We start from the raw sequence: 16,889 nt of genomic DNA on the forward strand, positions 1-16,889 counted from the left end.
CATTTATCTCATTTCATAGTAATTTCATAGTAGCCCAGCAAAATGTGAGCGCCCCTAAGATAAAATGATAAAGACATGCTTGTTGTCAGGAAGTGTTTCAAACATTAAAAAAATATTACTTTACAAAGATTTCAACCGTATTTCTGAATATATGTCAATGGAGTGGGACATATAAAAAATTCAGTAATTGTTTGTGATGTCACAGTGCATGTAACTAAGCAACACAAATCAAGGATTTAGAAGAAAAACTATTTAGACCAAATGACTTTCACAATATTTGGTGAGGTTTTTAAACATTTAAAACTTTAAAGTTACACGTAGACTTACTACCAATCAATTTGTGTATTGCACAGACAGTTCCATTGCAGCCCTGACCGACATCTACATATAAAAGAGGGGCCCTCCAGAGCCTGCAATGGAGGGCCACTCTTTGATGTGTAGGTGTCAGTCAGGCTGAACTGTTGTGTTAACACCTACAGCTCCACGGAAGGCTATGGAGGGCCACTCTTTGATATGTAGATGTCAGGCATGGCTGATGGGCCCCTCTTGGCAGTTTTTTAAAAAAATAAAAAAATGCATGTTTGAAGTTATATTCTGTTGAAAGACCTTAAAAGAAAATTTTATAAATGATTTTTGTTTCAACAAAATATCTCGAAACACTGGGCCACTGTTACCAGTTTTCTACGACAGTCCCCTCTTGGCTTGTCACACGTGTATGTGTGTGTGTGTGTGTGTGTGTGTGTGTACACAAACTGTACACAAACATACTAGATCGTGTGTCTAATGGGGAACTTATTGAAGCTGGCAGCGTGAGCGTCATCTCCAGTCTGCTCTGTATTGGTGATATAAAACTCTGTTACTAAGCAGGCGTTCCGTGTTGTTGCACATTACCATCTGCTACTATCCCTCTCGCTTTAAACAGTGTGGGAAGATTGGATCTTTTCAGTGTGCTTGTTTCTTTCTCTCCCTGCTCGTTCTACGTCTTCCCACCATGTCTGATCTGTGAACGTTTCCAAAAATAATCTCTCATTACATGGATCATGGCATGGCTAATTATCACATGCACATCTCACACAAACAAAGGGTCCAGGTAATGCTGAAGGTTGATCAGATTGCTTTGTGGCATCCACAGAGAGGCTAAATCAAAGATAATCAAGGCATTTTTTTTACATTTTTATCATCCTGACATTTTTATTTTGAGTTCATGCTTCAGTTTTAACTTATAACTTGGACTTATTGCTGATTTATTTATTTATTTATTTATTTCATTTATTTAATCAGGGACAATGCACAATAAACATTAATCCATATAAGGAAAATATGCATGTGCCAGGTTATAGCACAAAGAGCTAATTTCCACCTGTAGTCCCTGGGCAGGTTGCTGTTACCATTAAAAGAAAAAAAAAAAAAAAAAAGAAAAAAAAAAAAAAACAGTACATTGTAACAGTCACACAGTAACACATACAGTTACAGTTTACCCCAGTCACTCAATGTGTACAAACTTGCTGCGACAATAACCATGTTCTAGTTAAACGCTTGAACACGCTAAAGTCTGTGCATGCCATGATTTCACTGGGAAGAGTGTTCCAAAGGCTCACAGCTCTGTAAGAAAATGACTGTTGGCCAAAAGTAGTTCTGCACCTTGGAACAATACACTCTCCTCTGACTGTCGACCGTGTAGACCGAGAAATTTGTTCTGCACTCAGAGTAATAAACTTTCTCAGTGGGGGGGCAGTCAGATTATGAATTATTTTAAATAATAAGGAAATTTGATTGAATTTAATTAAATTATCAAAACTAAAAAAATTGTATTTATTAAGGATGTTACAGTGATGATATCGAAAAGGCTTTCTATCATGAATTTTTAGGGCTCTCTTATACAAAGACTCAAGTGGTTTCACTGATGTTTCACAAGCCTGAGACCAGCTGGACATACAATATAAAAGATGCGGGACAATCATCGTATTGAGATAAGTATAAGAGGCCTCTGTTGTTAAAGAATTTCTAATATGTTTATAATTCATTAAATTAAATTTTAGTTTATTACCAATTTTTTTAATATGGGTTTTAAAACAAAGATTTGAATCTATTGTTAAACCCAAGTATTTTGTTTCATCTACATTTTTAAGTTTTTGCCCATTTACTTCGATTTCACATATTTTTAATAGTTTTCTTTTATTTGAAAAAAACATTGAGACTGTTTTATCTAAGTTTAGAGTGAGGCAGGATGTCTGTAGCCACAACAGAAACTGTAAGAAAGATTATGTTGAACATTTCATAGAACAAGACTTGAGAGCAATCAGAGTTTGAGCTTAAGACCAATGCTGGCATGGAAAAATCCCCACACGTACAATCCTACCATGCTAATGTTTAGCACATATAATGTTTACCATGTTTAACATCATACATTACTGTGTTACCTTGATGGTATTTTCTAATTTGCACCAAGGCTTAGTGAAGGTTGAAGCAAATCATGCAACTGCTAAAGGGCTCCAGGCCTACAGGGGTCCTAAAATGCAGATGTTCATGTCATTTGTGCTTACATTCTCCATTATTTGATTTATTGTGCTTTAATGAATCTTTTTTTTTTTCCGTTTATTCTGAGTTCAAACTTATTGGCTTCATTTTTTCTGTCAGTTAACACACAATGAAAACTTGAAGTGAGATCATATTATTCCATCATAGATGTACTTTAAAAAGCTGCAACCACAAATATTTTCATTACAGTTACATGTCTGTATGTTTCTTTATTATTCTATGAATAGTTTTTTTCCTGTAAAATTTCAGAAAATATTTTAAAATGCCTACTAATATTTCTAACAGTTTTGTCCCGACCAGTGGTCAAAAACTCAAATATGATGAGTTTACTACTAAAGATAATTACAAAAACTAACTAGTATTCATATTTATGAAGCTGATTCCAAATATTTTTACTGACAATTACTTTAAACCTTGCTTCATTTTTTGTGAATCACTTAGTAGATGAATCATCTTAAGATTTTTGACTGCAGGCTGTTCTTTTAAATTTTATTTTTATTAATCACTTTAGAATGTGGGGAAGTATTGAAAAACATCTATTATTATTACACCTACAACAAGATTAATTCCAGCCCTGGAATGCTTGCTGGCTTCTGGGTGTCTGGGGAAACAATGAAAATGCCCAACAACTTATTTTCACCCTGGAGTCTCTCAGGAGGATAATCCAGCCATGAACCATGATTAGTACTAACCATAAAGCACCGCTGAGGCTGAGGGGAACGTCATTAGTTCTGACGGTATTAAGCCATAAACCAAAGCAGTAGACTTCCCTCCAGGGCCAACAAAAATTAACTGATCACTAAGATGTGCATGTGCCAGATTTCCAATATTTTGAAGACTTTTTAGTCAAAATCATTAATGTGATTCTTATTTTTCCACTAGCTGAAAAACAAAGGATCACTAAACTCATTAGCTATCGTCATCTGGGAACCCTGAATACAGCAGTCTGTCTGGTAGATGTTTAGATATTTCACGTGTTGAATGAAAACCTCACCTGCTGAAGGCAGAGAAGGACATGTCTAAGGATTGAAAGTAAAGTAAAAAAAAGTAAAAAAACAACAAATACTATATCAAATTACAAATAAAGGCCTGTGACCCTTAACAAAACCTCCAGCAGAAAACCTCCCCGGGCTCTCAATCATTAAAGAACTTCTGAACGATATTAATTCCAGATAAATTAGTCCATTAGCATGCCTCCTTTTTACTGCAGCCCTTGGTCTGCTACCATTAAGTGACTCATCCACTAAGGCAGATGTTTTTGGATCTAAATCATAATAGCGTTCTCACTGAATTTTAATGAATACCAGGAAATGGCCCCATCCAACACTTAGCGAGTGTTATTCTACCTTTTACCAAAGACTTCTGTAAAAATCAGTTCACAGATGTACATTGAAACTCAATGTCTATTTCTGTTTAAACATTCTGAAAGGCCAGCTGATGCATTTTTGTTCTCAGTGGCCAAGAAACATATTGATGTACTGAGGCAGTTTTGTTTGGATGGCAGCAGAATGAGCAAAACACTTTCATTATACCAGCCTGTATATTATCAGTGCAAGTCTGATGCCTGAGTGATTTCACTAAACTTAACATCTGAGTTTATTAACCTTTACTTTGCCTATTCCTTTTGATTTGATACAATGGTGTGGGAGCTGGATCAGAAAATGCCACACTTCTTGAAGTGTTTGCTGTAGTTTCAGGAGAGATAATGACTTTAGTTTTCCACCTCTGCCTGGATATTCGAAGCTACTAGATGATTTATACGACCATCCAGCTACATCTTCCTGGCAGTCAGACCAAGGATTCTTCCTCTGAAACTCTCTTACTCAGTTTCTGTCCACAGAGTATATAAGGAAATTAGGAGCAGGAGCAAAACCTGCAGCACATTGAAAATCATTTCTCATATAGATTATCTGGTATGGGGGTGTGTGTAATTTCTCCAAAGCCCTTCAAGAAAGAACTGCAGTAATAAGCTGCTCACATTTATTATATCGTACACAGAGTCATCCAGAGGCCTGAAGCACACACACACACACACACACACACACACACACACACACACACACACACACACACACACACACACACACACACACACACACATACGTCTGGTTCTTATATCCCCGTGGGGACTTACCATTGACTCCCATTCATATCTAACTCCTAACCCTTACCCTTACCCTAACCTTAACCAACAACAAAACAATGCCTAACCCTAAAGAAACTTTTTTGCACTTTTATTTTTTTCAGTAACAACAACATGGCCAAGAAAGCACTGTTTCCCCCCGTGGGGACCTCATTTTTGGTCCCCACTGTGACGCGAGTCCCCACTGAGATAGCGTGGAGTCAGGTCAAAGTCCCCACCAAGTCCCCACCGGTATAGATAAACACATACACACACCCACAAGAATAGTCTGTCGAAAAAAATATATATAAAGATCCAACAAACCCATCAGTCCTTCAGTTAAAATTGTTGACATTTCACCACATTGTAGACTGTACTATTCTGCAAATTAAGAAACAGAAAGTTTACCAATGTCCAGAACAAATAGGCAAAAATAGAAAATTTGTCTACTTTAAAATGAACAGATCTTTGTAAACTCGAGATTTAGGACCAAATTAATGGAATGTTGCATTTCCGAGAAAGGTATTTATTGAACAATCCAGATGAGGAATCAAAAGAATCTAAATCACACGCAAGATTTAAAAACACAATTTAAACCAGCATATTTGGGGCGGCTGTGGCTCAGGTGGTAGAGCGGGTCGTCCAATGATCGAATGGTTGGCGGTTCGATTCCCGCTCTCGCCTAGTCATGTGCTGCATGCCGAAGTTTCCTTGGGCAAGATTCTGAACCCCGAATTGCCTACCAGTGACTGTTCCACTGGTGTGTGAATGTATACTGACTGATGTTGCAGGTTGATTAGCAACCTGCACATTAGTGTGTGAATGTGTGTGTGTCTGGGTGAATGGGAGCAATTGTTGTAAAAGCGCTTTGAGTACTCTGATGAGTAGAAAAGCGCTATATAAGAGCAAGTCCATTTACCATATTAATACAAAAAATAAGTGAGTGTCATAGTGTCTAATATGAGAGAAAAATCAGATTTATAGTCACTTTGCTGTTTGTTTTAACACTCATTGTGAACCGATTGTTATAAAGTCGCAGATTACAGAAGTTTATTCTTCTTTCTGCTTCCTTTCATTCAGAAGTTTAAAAACTTTTGCTTTTGTATTGTATTAAAAAAATTATTTTGTCAACGAATGAAATAAAAACAAACTAACACTTTTCATGTCTTCTCATGACTTCAGAGAACGCCCTAACCTTAACCTAAACATTATAACTTTTAAACACACAGGAACAGGCACACAGTTTTAGACTGTGCGCGACTTTCTTTGCGTTTTATTTTTTTGTTTATGACCAAGTTTAAGTTACGGATAAAGATTGAGAAGAAAGAACTGGGAATATTTCAACTCTTATGGAGAATCCGTTTGTTTATTTTTAGTTGAGTGCACATCAAAACTCTTATATAGCCACCATCCACAACCAGTACTGCTCGGTACAGGACATAGCCACCACACTACCCATATTTCTCACCTATCACTCTGTACCTCTGTGAGACAACATCTCAGTATGCAGCGACCCTAAAGATACTACATATTCCTAAGCACACACAGAAACTCTTTGTCAGTCAACAGAAACTCTCCTGAAGTCCAGAGTTGGTTTGTGAAGGAACATCCATGCCATTACACGGCACCACACACACACGGCTTGAAGTAAATTGAACTAGTCGTATTTCTCAGACACCGAATCTCCCAAAGGTGACAGAGAGTCAGACAGATTCAGATTGGACCCATTGTTACACTTTAATGGGTGTTGGGGGGGTCGAGTCAAGAGGACAGACACAATCAAACTTTTCCCAACTTCAAAGTGAGATTAGACTTGAGCAGACACAGAACACTTATCTCTGTGTTATGTGTTTGTGTGCTCATTTATTTGCATGTATCTGCACCTTGTGTGTGTTTGTGTGCATGTTGAAGGTGTGTGTGTGAGAGAGAGTGTGTTTGTCCTCTCCAGAATCAATTTCCTCTAGGATGTGCCAAGGATGCTGGTGTAGACAGTTTGATTTATAAAGCTTGAACAGTGTGAGAGCTTCAGTACCAGTCCACCTGAGCCCAACAGGATGGCGTGGATAGTTCCTCGAAAAGCCTGACATCTCAAGGTGTGTGCTTTAGGAGAAAAAGAACAATCCTGTCGAAGGTACCTTAGCAATAATACAGGAAATATGAGTGAAGGTGGAGCACAGGCTTATGACACCGTATGATGAAAAAGGCCTGCAACAAAGGCAATAATACTGTTCTTCACTCAGAGTAAAGACAAACAATGGTAAAACCATTTACATCAGTCAGGGCCACAGGCACCAAAAATACAGGTCTTGACTCTATTTAAATGGAAACTAAGTAGAAAAAAAGACAAGAATACAGACCCAGGATCAAACGGAAAGTTTAGCTGTTGGCAGAACATGTCATTAGTGCTGTTGTCAAGAGACAAAACTCACAACGTGTGAGAAAGTCTAGATGAAGAAGGAACAGAGGCTGTGATAACATACTGTGAGAGATGATGGGAATATAATAGCATAATGAGTCTATTTCTGTTCCTTAGAACTACAGCCATTTTCCCTGTTTTCTTCCCAGCTCTCCCCTTTTTGCTCCATCAATCTCACTGGATGATCAACTCGCTAAATACTCAGGGCTACATTCATCCCCCTATAGTGCTGGGAAATGGTGATAATTGCCAAATTTGTTATAATTGCAGTGATGTAATGTGTCTAGTGTGGTTAATTGCCTTTGAAATCCACCTGGTGTTGGAATTATACTGTGCAAAGTGCTACAGCCGCTCCTGAGGGAGCCACGCTGTCTAAATGAAACTGATTATGGAAACAAACTGAGCTTTGGCCTGGCTCTCTGCATTCTGTGGAGTGGCCCTGTGTTTTTCATTTTCCCTAATCTTGGGTTTGTTTCTAGTGGAGGCGGATTGTGTGCTCAGGTAAAGGTGGAGGTGCCTGCTATTCCTCGCGGCAGATAAACTGTTTGCTGTTGTGACTGACACTGGATGTTTTTCTGCTGGTGTAAAAATGACATCATTTTAATAAACACACTAGCCACTTGCAGTTTAGCTGCAATTTTTTTTTACTTCATTAAAGAAATGGGCCCAAAGTGTCCTCTGTATCCTGAGGCAGAATGTGATTGATCTGAGATAGTATGAACAATACTATGTAGTTGTAATCATTTGCTGTCCCAAAACTGAATGTCAGTAACTTGGTAATGAGAGTGTAAAATGGAAGCATAACAGCTTTCACTTATCACTACTGAAAACTGTTATATTTGCTTAGAAGTTTTTAAAGTAACCTGTGATACTTTACTGGTGAATGCTGAGTGACTAACATCATTTTCCACTCTTAGTAGTCAGCACTAGTGTTCGTTTGGAGACATGCTTTCCCACCTTTTCGTTATCATTTGAGCTGACTCTTGACAGAAGCATCTGTTCAGTCTTCCAGCTTGTTCACAAAGACTCTCTAACTGTGTCGGTTGTTCGGTGCAGCTCAGTCAGTGTACAGGAGGCTTATCAGAGGATTTTTGCTGTTTTCTTTGCAGTTCCCTGTTGCAGCTTGAAACAGCAGTGGTGGAGAGTGAACCAAATCAGTGAATAAGTTACAATGAAACCAAAACAATGACCTGAAGGACACTGAAAAGGTTTGTAGAGAAGGAAAAAACTACAGTGTTACACAAAGCTTTGTGGGTTCATCATAATGAGAGACATATTTTTTCTCTCCAATTAGGAGACCATTATTAAAATAATTTATTCACAGAAACTATTAATTACAGAACAATTAAAATTCTTACATTAACTCCATTGTTATATGCCACTGCCTCTCTGTACTGTCCTACTTGTGTCACTTTTTATTAACTATTCATGATCAGCGGGCTGCACAGAGGCTGAGTGGTTAGCTCTGTCACCTTGCAGCTAGAAGATCCCTGGTTCACGCCCCCACCTTTCTGGGATCTTTCTGCATGTTCTCCCTGTACGTGTGTGGGTTTTCTTCAGGTTCTCCAGCTTCCTCCCATAGTCCAGAAACATACTGAGGTTAATTAATTATTCTAATTTTTGTATAGATGTGATTGTAAGTGTGATTGTTTGTGTCTATATGTAGTCCTGTGATAGACTGTTACCTGCCCAGGTGTCCCCTGTCTTCACCCTCAGTCAGCTGGGACAGACTCCAGCCCCCCCCCCCCCCCCCCCCCCCCCATGAGGATTAAGCGGTGTAGATGATGGATGGATGGATGATCAACCTTTGCAATGCTTGTAATTTAAAGAGATAAGAGAGATTTATTGTCATGAACACATCTACATTTTTTTCTCAGCATCTCTGTTCTTCTGCACTAAATGACTAAATGCAAAGCATGTGCAGTTGCAATCCACATGGAGGAATACAGCTTTTATGTGAGAGATAAGCAGGATTTTAGTAAGAAATCTGGAGGACAGACGGGAAGAGCAAACGCAGAGGATACAGAGAGAGCGTGATAGTGATTAAACTGATGACGATTACAGGTGAAAAACCCTTTTCAATTCAAGTAAGAGGATTCATTCACCGAGAACATTTGTTGAAGTGGATTTGGATGATTCAGCAACCCAAGATGAAAGAGGAACCAGCTGGGAGATGCTGCCTCATGTTCATCTTTATTCCACTGGAGGCAACATGAGTGTGAATCTGAGAAAACAACTCAGGAACACAGATGGATGGCTTCCCATTATGGGTCATTATAGCTTCCTGTAGGCCAAATATTGGCTAATGTGAGTGTGGAGTAGAACTGTGTGTTTTTATTGTGCTTATTATACCTTTTTAAGTGAATGATAAAAGCTGCTCAAGTGTTTTAATGCTCTTATTCAACCACAAAATGACAGCAAGGACACAGTCATGTCTAAAATCCCAACTTAGAAGCTCTGTCACATCAAATAGACCCACTAGTGAGGAAGAGACAAGAGCAATAGAGGGAAAGAGGTTGGGAGATTTGCTCACCCTAGACGTTTTAATCTATTAGTCTGGGCTGCATGTCAGCTCCAGTTGAGGAAACACAACTTAGCAAGACTCCAATGTGTCCCACAGAGACCAGCGGTGCTCGACTGGTGCGTCCACATGAACACATCTGAATATGCGTGTTCTGGGTTTGAATGAGTTGTCTTCCACAACAACCTATCTGTATTCTGCTCACATCTGTGTGTGCAGCGGTGCACTGAATAGGCACCTACACCCCAGGCTGTGCCCAGGCTTACCGAGAGTGCAGCGGAGTGGATCCTATAAGCAATGCAGCTTCTGGGGGACTCCCATGATGCTCCCACCCGTGCTCTTGGGACCACAGGTGGGAGCAATGCTGCCTCTATAAAGCAGATGGTGGCGATTGCTTTCTGCTGAAATGTCACACCAATATTCCTTGCGTAAAAGATTGGATTCCCCTGTATCTCTGAGAGCCACAGGGGGCTGATGCATCATTTGGAGGAGCTCATTACTCTTTCATGGACATTTCTCAGCACTCGAAACACACACACACACACACCTATCATTGTGGGGACTTACCATTGACTCCCATTCATATCTAACTCCTAACCCTTACCCTAACCCTAACCTTAACCAAACCCTAACCAAAACAATGACTAACCCTAAAGAAACATTTTGCACTTTTACTTTTTTCAGTAACAACAACATGGCCAAGAAAACACTGTTTAAACTTGTGGGGACCGAAATGAGGTCCCCACAAGTGACATAGTTTTCGGTTTTCCTACAGTTGTGGGGGCATTTGGTCCCCACAATGTAGCAAAAGCTAAAACACACACACACACACACACACACACACACACACACACACACACACACACACACATACATACTTTGTTTTTCTATCATTGTGGGGACTTACCATTGACTCCCATTCATATCTAACCCCTAACCCTTACCCTAACCCTAACCTTAACCCAGACCAAAACAATGGCTAACCCTAAAGAAACGTTTTTGCACTTTTACTTTTTTTTATCCTGAAGAAGTTGGAATAGCGAAACGTCGAGGCAGGTGGTCGTTTTTCTTTATTTCCTTCTACCCATCGACTTTTAACCGAACCCTGATTTAGGGGGTAAGAATGTCTCTGTTTGATTGTTGAATCTGCTTTTACATGCTTCCAGTGATCTTGTTGACTTGGACTTTTGAAAAGCTACAATTGTGGACTCAAGTTCTTTGTCATTGCTAGCCTCTGGTTGCTAAATGTTTGTGAAACCTTACCAAGGTGTGCAGAATTCCACTTGATTGTAGTTGAATTCTTACTTTGTTTTGAGCTTGGGTGGAGGAAATTGTCTTTTTCTTTTGTTAAGGTTGTCTTTTAAATGATATTTTTATCAAGGAATGTTTTAATTCTATGTCTTTTGAGAATTAAATGATGTGTTTTTAAGTTGATTATATTAAAGTTATTGTTACTTTTAAAGCTTATGAGGTTTTGTTAGTAGGAGGGACTTGACGAAGACAGTGGGCTGGAGATTAAGATGGACTCAAATAATTATGCCAAGCGGTATTTTAGGATGATACAGGGTTTTCATCATTCATATAGATTGAAAGAAACATCCGAGGAACAGCCGTTTCCTAAAGGTATTTGGAATAAGATCAAGAAGATGACCTCAGTTATTAAACCAGCAAATCCAAACCCAGAAACTGTGGAAAAAATACATCAGAATACCATCAATTGGATGAAAACTATTATGGACATTTTACATGAACATTATTATGATATGAAGTGTCATGAGACAATGCCTTTTATTGAACAAGACTTTGAAACGGCTTGCTGCTGGGCAAAGAGTCGGTACAAACACAAGCTAGCCCACTCTGTTTTAATGGAGGTTAAGCAGAACCTCAGTGAGGATTCATTACTTCCTACACCTTCCAATAATGACTCTTTTTAAATTCACCAGTGGATGGTGGGGATTCTGGGCCCCAGGCTTCTTTGAAGCCTTGTGTTGCATTACCGGTTCCTCTCCCTCCTTCTGTCTCTCTGTCATCTCTGGGTCCTCGAGACTCATTTAGGTCGGGGGTGGTGCAGGACCAGGACCCAATTATTGGGGACCTACGGCCACCTTTACCATTGCCGGCATCTGGAGATCGGGTGGGGCACCACGGAGCATTAGCTCCGAGACCTCATCCTGTATTACGATCTGGAACCAGTAGACGACAACGAGAGATGCAAGCAGCCATCGAAAAGAGGAGGAGGAGACGGGGCCGGAGGAACCCGACGGACGCCGGCGACCCAGCCTTGGGCCTTCAACGGAGGGCCGATGTCCTATCGGGTTCATCGCGGACCCCATCACAACATCTGGAGGAACCGTTGGTGACTGAGGCGACGACGGGGACCCACCCGGGCCTGCAGCGAGAGGTCGACTCGACATCAAGCCTCCCACGGGCTCCTCTACGGGACCTGGGAGAACCGCGGAGGATCAACGGGATGGAGAGGACCCCGTCCGCCAGGGAGGAGAAGCCGGGCTCTGGACTTGTTCTGGCCCCAGACCAACAGCAGGGGACAGAACCCCATCTTACCCTTTCTCTGTCGGGGTTGGGACCCAATAAGGGCCCACTCATAAAAGATACTTTTATGAATCTTTACCACAGAACAATTCCTGGTTCTTCGATTAAGTCCCGCTCCTGATTAAAATAATTGTTTTTCTTTATATTTGGTTTTTATTTTTCACTGTGCACCCTAACCCTCACCCTTTCTTGTTTCCTAACCTTAACTAGTTGGAGCCTTTAGAAGGTTTAGATTGAAGTGAAAAATTGGTAGTGTAACGGTTTGAACCCTTACTTTTAGATGGAGAACTTCAGGTTCGAAACCCCAGGAGGATAGCTGAATTAATGATGGGTGACTGAGTCTTAAGATATTTGTCTTTTTTCCTTTTTAACCCTAATCTTAATTATTTGGGTATCCTAACCCTAATTAGTTGGACCTTTTGAAAGGCTTATATCAGAACGAAACACCGATAGTGCAATGGTTTGAACCTCTACCTTTAGAGGAAGAACTGTAGGTTCGAAACCCCAGGAGGCTAGTTGATTTGGTGAGGAAGTTTGGGTCTTAAGATGTGTGTCTTTCCCATTTCTAACCCTAACTATTTGGGCTCCTTATATTAAAGTTAGAGTAAAACAGAGTATAGCTCACTGGTTTGAACCCTGACTCTCAAACTGAGGACCCTGGGTTCAAAACCAAACAAAGGTCATGTTGTTTTTTCTTAGGGTGCACAGATGATTCTTTCTTAATTTGCTTTTTCCTCTTCTTTTGTTTCTTTTTGCGTCGTCTGGGCTGGGAGAGGACTGGGCATAACAGGGGCAGGTCCCCACACCACTATTTGCCCCTTCTTTATGGAGGGGCAAGTGTTATCTGGGTTTGGTAGGCCCGTGCCCTTAAAAGATAAAGATCTAACCCTGAACCCCAACCCTAACCCAAACCTAACCTTAACCCAGACCAAAACAATGGCTAACCCTAAAGAAACGTTTTTGCACTTTTACTTTTTTTCGGTAACAACAACATAGCCAAGAAAACACTGTTTAAACTTGTGGGGACCGGAATGAGGTCCCCACAAGTGACATTGTTTTCAATTTTCCTACAGTTGTGGGGACATTTGGTCCCCACAAGTATAGCCAGCACCTGACCACACACACACACACCTACACACACACACACACACACACACACACACACACACACACGTTTCTACTTCTATCTCAGTGAGGACACCCATAGGCGTAATGCATTTCCAAGAGCCTTACCCTAACCTTAACCATCACAACTGATTGCCTAAACTTAATCCTTACCCTAACCCTAACCAAACCTCAATTCATACCTGTTCTCTAAAAACAAGTCTTCACCCTCAAACATGGCTGTTTCAAAGTGAGGACCGGCCAAAATGTCCTCACTTTGTAAAAATGTTCTCACTTTGATAGTTAAATGCAGAAAATGGTACTCACCATGTAGCAAGTACACACACACACACACACACACACACACACACACACACACACACACGTTTGTACTTCTATCTTAGTGAGGACATCCATAAGCGTAATGCATTTACTAGGGCCTTACCCTAACCTTAACCATCACAACTGATTGCCTAACCCTAATCCTTACCCTAACCCTAACCAAACCTCAATTCATACCTGTTTTCTAAAAACAAGTCTTCACCCTCAAACATGGCTGTTTCAAAGTGAGGACCGGCCAAAATGTCCTCACTTTGATAGTTAAATGCAGAAAATGGCCCTCACAATGTAGCAAGTACAAGAACACACACACACACACACACACACACACACACACACACACACACACACACACACACACACACACACACACACGAAGGCCTTTTCCCCCAATGCAGGAGAGAACTCTCACACATTCACTCAATAGGTCACCATTAATTTAGCTTCTCACAGTTGTGGAGATGGTGATGGATGGTTGATATTTCCTCGGAAAGAACACTCTGTTGTGGACGCCAGGAAAAGGCTTTACTCCATCAGTCAGCAAGGAATCGGATTTTCTTTAATCTCGAGGCATGAATCTTTTTGCTTCCGTCTGCTGGTGCCACTGGGCTCTAAACACAACAAAGAGAATGGCATCTGAGTGGGTGTGGAGTTAATGACATTCTGTCACTGCTGATATGATGTAGACTCCGCCAAGGACTCATCTCTCCCTTCAGACAAAAACAGAGGAAGCAAAGACAGAGAGAATGTGAGGTAAATTCCCTTGTCTTTGAAATTCTGTCTTTTCAAACACTGTCCTCTCTGACTCTCACACATATAAACACACAAAATAATTCCTGTTCTTCCTCTCTTCCCTTTTCTTTTTCAGCTTTTTCACTCAAATGAGCTAATTGAAATCAATGTCATAGATATAAAAGCAAAGTAATCCTTAATCTTTCATTGCAGGTTTTGGTACAAAGAGATAAAAGAAAATAACCATATTACTGTTGCTTTATTGTCCATAACACCACAATGTATTTGCAAATTCGGGATTTACTGCTGTCCACATCTTCTCCAGTTATGTGTAAAATCTAAGTCACCTCAAACACCATTTCCAATAACCTGTTAGAAACTGTTTACATCATATGGAACATCTCTGTTCTGCAGTGTTTGTGAGACATGCGTTCACCATGAAACTAATTATCCACCTCATGTGGTCTAATGTCATTATTTTCTCTTCTGTTCTCCTGGTGGCAGTGAAGAGGCAAAACAACTTCAGACAGAATGGGAATCCCTGTGGAGAAATGCAGGGTTCTCTTCACAGTCATTTCTTGCAGAACGGGAATATGTTTAATAAGTTTGCAATTACAACGACTATAGTGTTTTTTGTTTTTTTTTAGGAAAACATACAGTGCACAGTGTAATCAAAATCGTATAGTTACATTAGTTGGTTCTTTAGCACACTGTCTTCTTGATAATACACTTCAAAAGACTGTTATTGGATTCCACCTGCCATAAAATGACTGGTATACTGGGCTATTAGCGGTTATCTACCCTCATGTTTTGGTGAATGCATTGCCAGAATAATTAGCACTAATGGAGGAAGAGCTGTTATGTTTCTGTCCATTTTCTATAAGTGCCTTATCCTGTAGGGCTGCAGGGACTGAAGCTTCTCTGAGCTGACACCCAAGAACACACAAACTCCACACACAAAGGCCCACCTTTATGCTTAACCTAATGAAAGTTGCAGTAAAAATTGCAGGGCATACATTATATGCAATATTGTTCTTCGTAAAAGTTATTGCATAATGCTTTGAAGACTGGGCTGTGACTATACAGTAACTGAGGCAGGACTGCTTTGGAACATACACCACTGTTCAAAGTTTGGGGTCACTTAGAAATGTTCTTAGTTTTGAAAGAAAAGAAGTTTTTTTCAAAGAAGATAGCATTAAATGAATCATATATTCAGAGAGACATTGTTAATGTGGTAAATGACTATTCTATCTGGAAACGGCTGATTTTTAATGGAATATCTCCATAGGGGTACAGAGGAACATTTCCAGCAACCATCACTCCTGTGTTCTAATGCTACATTGTGTTAGCTAATGGTGCTGAAAGGCTCATTGATGATTAGATAACCCTTGTGCAATTATGGTAGCACATGAATAAAAGCATGAGTTTTCATGGAAAACATGGAATTAACTGGGTGACCCCAGATTTTTGAATGGTAGTGTAAAAACTTTAGCTAAAATTAAGATAAAGACTCTAAATCTACAGCCACACAAGTGACTCAGTGGTGCTTTGACATGAACTAAAACCACTGCTTCTGCTCTCCAGCTTCCTAAATGAAGTCATGTCTCTTTTCCAACGGAATTAAACCCCAGTTTTGTCTTGATTATGCGTGACAACACTGTTTCCAATTCAAGGTTGCAACTTTAAATGTAATGTCAATGCTATGGCTAATTACAGAGCAGTAAAAGTGCTTATGAGAGTTTAATGGCAGAGTTTAATATGCATTGTTTTTTTGCCTCTGAATCTGTGGTACACATAGTCCTTGATCAGCTGAAAAACAAGAAAAGGCTTTTAACCCTGGTGCTGCAACAAGATTTGAAAATCTGTAAGGTTAATAACATCACCTTGCAATGGTGACAGAGGTTTAGATGTCACAACAAAGAACTGTACAGGAAAAACTAATTAAGCCCTGTATAATTAAAATAACAAAGTTGCTTTTAGTAAGGACAGAAATAGAGTTGTAATTAAACTGTAGAGGTTCTTCAATGCAAGAGTTCATGGTGCATTCTTAAACACCAGTGTTTCACTGCCAAATTATCTGTGACACCTTTTCTGCAGAATAATTACACAAACAAATGAAATGATCGCTCTCACATTATGGCTGTGGGATTGTTAATGCTCCTCTTCCTAGAGAATGTTGCTGAAACACTTTAAAGAAGAGGCTAATAGTGCTGGGAGTGATTATTCTGACAGCTTTTCTTTCCTGTCGTCACCTCACTTTTGCACTTTAAAAGTTTACATCTACTTTTAATTAGATAAAGGAGAGCACTATTCAATTAGTGTCATAAGAACTGTCAAGGTTCTTGGCAAACAACTTGTTAGTTTCTAATCGTATATTATAAGCTTGAAGTCTCAGAGTGTGGCCATGATCAAGATCTACACATCAATTCCAGCTGTTCTCTGCACATTTTGAAGGGTTCCTAAATGCAGTAATTACCATTTAAACATCAGGAAGAATCAAAACTAACTGCCAGGGATTTCTTGTCTACAATCCTGATTAAACATAAAATTAACCTGGTCGATGGTTT

The 16,889-nt window shown here is 39.8% G+C and overlaps 1 protein-coding gene across 1 annotated transcript in view; it reads left to right on the forward strand.

Annotated features, from left to right (window-relative positions):
- LOC110951162 (skin secretory protein xP2-like) overlaps positions 1-15,665 on the forward strand; it is a 110,873-nt gene extending 95,208 nt beyond the window's left edge. The window contains exon 4 of the mRNA XM_051957178.1: positions 15,611-15,665. The gene's annotated coding sequence lies outside the window, so the exon portion shown is untranslated. The remainder of the gene's footprint in view (positions 1-15,610) is intronic.
- Positions 15,666-16,889: the final 1,224 nt, after the last annotated feature.

Source organism: Acanthochromis polyacanthus, chromosome 12 (assembly GCF_021347895.1).
Source record: "Acanthochromis polyacanthus isolate Apoly-LR-REF ecotype Palm Island chromosome 12, KAUST_Apoly_ChrSc, whole genome shotgun sequence".
Taxonomy (NCBI): Eukaryota; Metazoa; Chordata; class Actinopteri; family Pomacentridae; genus Acanthochromis; species Acanthochromis polyacanthus.